The sequence below is a fragment of the Vulpes lagopus genome, chromosome 22 (assembly GCF_018345385.1).
Source record: "Vulpes lagopus strain Blue_001 chromosome 22, ASM1834538v1, whole genome shotgun sequence".
NCBI lineage: Eukaryota > Metazoa > Chordata > Mammalia > Carnivora > Canidae > Vulpes > Vulpes lagopus.
In genome coordinates, this window is record NC_054845.1 from 29,748,423 (window position 1) to 29,752,082 (window position 3,660).

Here is a 3,660-nt window from a genome sequence, read left to right on the forward strand (position 1 = left end):
GGGAGAGACCTTTGGTTTCCCCAGTACCTACAGGTCCCTGCCTGCGGGAGGGTGCAAGGCCTCACCTGGGTGGTCCCTGGGAGCCCGTCCGAGGTCGTGCTGTGTAAGCTCCGCGGGTGGGGCCGAATGAGGTGAGGGAAGCCAGGCAAGCTCCACCCACCCAGGCCCCCAGGCCCCTCACTCCCTGCCCGTCCTACAGAAGGAGATGGGGGTCCCGTTGGGCACAAACAGGCTGTCTTTCTCCGGAAGCACGCAGTTTCTTGTGGGACAGCAAATAATAAACAGGTGAATAAATAATGATTTGAAACAATAATTATCAAGTAAGATGAGCGTTAAGTAGGTGAGAAGATTATAAGGAAGGTGAGTGCAGGTGGCAGGGAGGGGCTGAGGGGAAGCCACCTTGAGCTTGGTGGGCAGCAAGGGCTGCCCCTGAGGCAGTGACACAGACCTGCAGGTGAGAAGCCAGTGCTCAGAAGCAAGAGAACCGAGACTAAGCCTCTGTGTCGGGACTTGCATGATAGGACGTCGGAGAGCTGGCCGGGGCCAGAAGGCAGAGGGTGTTCTCTGCAGCAGGGCACCGTGCACACTCCGAGCCCCCACGGCAGCCTCAACGTCCTCCCAAAGCTCCCCCCCCGCCGCAGGTTGCTGCACACCTCCTGCTGGCTCCCGCCCTGGGGGTTGGTTCATCTTCCCGAGAGTTCTGGAAGAGGGTGCTTAATAGTTACACCCCAGCCAATGGGGTGTTTGTCTCTTGACAGATGATCCATAATGTACCATGAATTCAGGAGACCTGCTTTCTAAAGTTGTCATTGTCACCCAGGGTGCGTTTGCTCCCTATCTCTGGCCTTTGACTTTACCCAGTGCAACTCTAACCTCTGTGTGTCTTTTTCTTTATCGCTCCAGGCTCCAGTGCGGGACCCAGCCCTGCCCCACCTGCCTTGCCGAGCCTGGGACAAGCCCCCAGGGCCCTCTCCGCGTTAAGGGTTTTATTGCTCCAGGAAAGAGCTGGGATGCTCAAGTTGTTCTTGAAAACTCCAGACATCTCAGTGCTGGAGATGGTTATGGAAAAGTTCCCATGTTGGGGAACATTTGATTAAAAAACGAGGGGAGTTTAACTTAAAAACTATTAATATCCGGGGTACCTGGGGGAGCCCAGGGCGTGATCCCCGGGTCCCAGGATCGAGTCCCACACTGTGCTCCCCGCAGGGAGCCTCCTTCTCCCTCTGTCTGGGTCTCTGCCTCTCTCTGTGTCTCTGACGAATAAATAAATAGGATCTTAAAAAAAAAAAAAAGAAAATCCGTTTTCTTGTCAAAACAGGATATGTTGATTCCAAGTGGAAGCACCTTACCCAATATATTTTAAAGAATATTTTCAGAAAAATGTTCAGTTGAGGATAATACAGGTTCATTGGAGATGAGGAAAACCAGGAGAAGTGTTGCTTTAAAATCCCGTTCTTGATCCTACCCTCAAGGAATAACCACTGCTCTACGTGGTGTAGTTCCTCTCAGATTTGCAGTTCCGTGGAGACAGAGGAGGAGAGGGACGTCGTTTTTTAAACCGAAAACTGGAATCCTGTCATGTGACTGTCTCACCGTCTGCTGTGGGCTCTGGTTGGTTTTGAGGACAGAGTTCTGGAACGGACGCTAATTGAGCATGTGCTCTGTGCCCAGAGCTGTGCTGGCGGCGCACGAGGACAGCGAGCGGAGGGGACAGGGTCCCTCTCCGAGTAGGGCAGGTGTTACGGGAACGACAAACTTTTACTGACTGAGGGCGTGAACCATGTCCAGGCCTCTCTCTCTATGTACGTCCATCAAGAAAGACTGTAGCAATTTACACAGAGGCAGTTCCCAGCAATAATACACAAGCCCATGTACCTCTGGAATTGAGAATAGATTTCACTGCCCTCTGCGTGGCTCAGTACTTGAGCATCTGCCTTCAGCTCAGGGCGTGACCCCAGGGTCCCAGGATCGAGTCCTGCATCAGGCTCCTCACAGGGAGCCTGCTTCTCTCTCTGCCTGTGTGTCTATGTCTCTTTCTGGGTCTCTCGAGAAAAAAATACATAAAAATCTTAAAAAAAATAAAAAGAAATTCATGCCCACAGATTTAAATAGGCCCAGGGCAGGCTCACCAGCCACTGCCCTCTCCTGGAGGACTACTTTCCACGTCCCTTCCTGCCTCCCCTTCAGTGCCGGGGCCTCCCCCTCAGCCTCTATTGTGCTGAGAAAATGGAAGCAATCAGAGCAGAGCTTCCTCATCCTTGGAACCCGGGTTGGCTTCCCGCCTTCCCCCACCTGGGCTACAGCTCATCCCTCCCGGCCTCCCGGGGTGCCCACTGCCCCTCACCCCTCCTCCCGTCCCAGGGGCACCCTGCATCTTGCAGAAAGAAGCCAAGACGTCCGCCGGCACCCCTTTCCCCCCTTCCCTTGTGTCTGCCCCCGAGTCTCTAAGTCACACTCGTCTTCCTTTCCGCGAAGCCCACACTCCTTTGAACTGACTGCCTGGGTTTGGGCCTGGCCAAGCTGCTCCCATCCAGATCCCAGTGAGGTCCCAGTGCCCACGTGGTGGGGCAGCTCTGATCACGGGCTCCATCCGCTGGCGGTCCTGGACCCCAACCACTCCTGACCCCGGGAGCCTGGCTAGTCCACCAGGTAGCTCTGCTACCTCACTAGCCCTGTCCTTTTCTCCTTTGCTGAATCCCCCTCACCTTACAGCCCTCTACCCCTCGGCCTACCCAGTGGCTCAGCGTGTGCAGCCCTCTCGTCTTCACACTCACTCCCCAGTTTAGCTGAGATGCGGGGCACGTTAGGACAGTGGGTGTTTAAAATTTTTTTTATTTTTATTTATTTATGATAGTCACACACACACACACACAGAGAGAGAGAGAGGCAGAGACACAGGCAGAGGGAGAAGCAGGCTCCATGCACCGGGAGCCCGACGTGGGACTCGAACCCAGGTCTCCAGGATCGCACCCTGGGCCAAAGGCAGGCGCCAAACCGCTGCACCACCCAGGGATCCCCCAGTGGGTGTTTTAAAGTGGCAAACGGACCAGTTTTTAAAGGGCACCGGTGCCAGTCAGTGAATGTACACCTTACTTTTAAACAATGAAGAGCTAATGGTTTTCTCAGGCAGGGTGAGAGCACGGTGCGGGGAGTCCAGGAGTGCAGGGGAAGGGGCTAGTGTGTGCTGGAGCACAGCAGTGCTTGAAGGACACTAACCTGGGGACATGTCCAGCTGCAGGCATAGGGCACGATGCCTGAAGGAACTGTTCTAACAGCTCCGTGCTCCACTGGGTAGGATTTTTCGATGTACTTTTAGAGATTTGAGAAAAATGAGTGATCCTGGCCAAGAAATTCAGAGTGTGGGTGTAACTTAATTCACAGACACGCATGCGTGCGCGTGTGCACGTGCAGACACACAGACGCACAACGTGCAGGCTCCTGCACAAGGACACAGTTCCTTTATGGGTTTTATCACTTCCTGAAATAAGTCACTAGGGAAGGCAACGCATGCGCTGTCAGACTGTTTCCATCTACGTCAACAGACTCCCAGCGTGGTTTTCATGCACTGGGGATTTATGGGAAGCTGCGGTGGGACCGGGACACATCCTTGAGAAGGGGGAAAGCCAGCAAGTGAGCTGCTACAGATACACCTCACCCCCA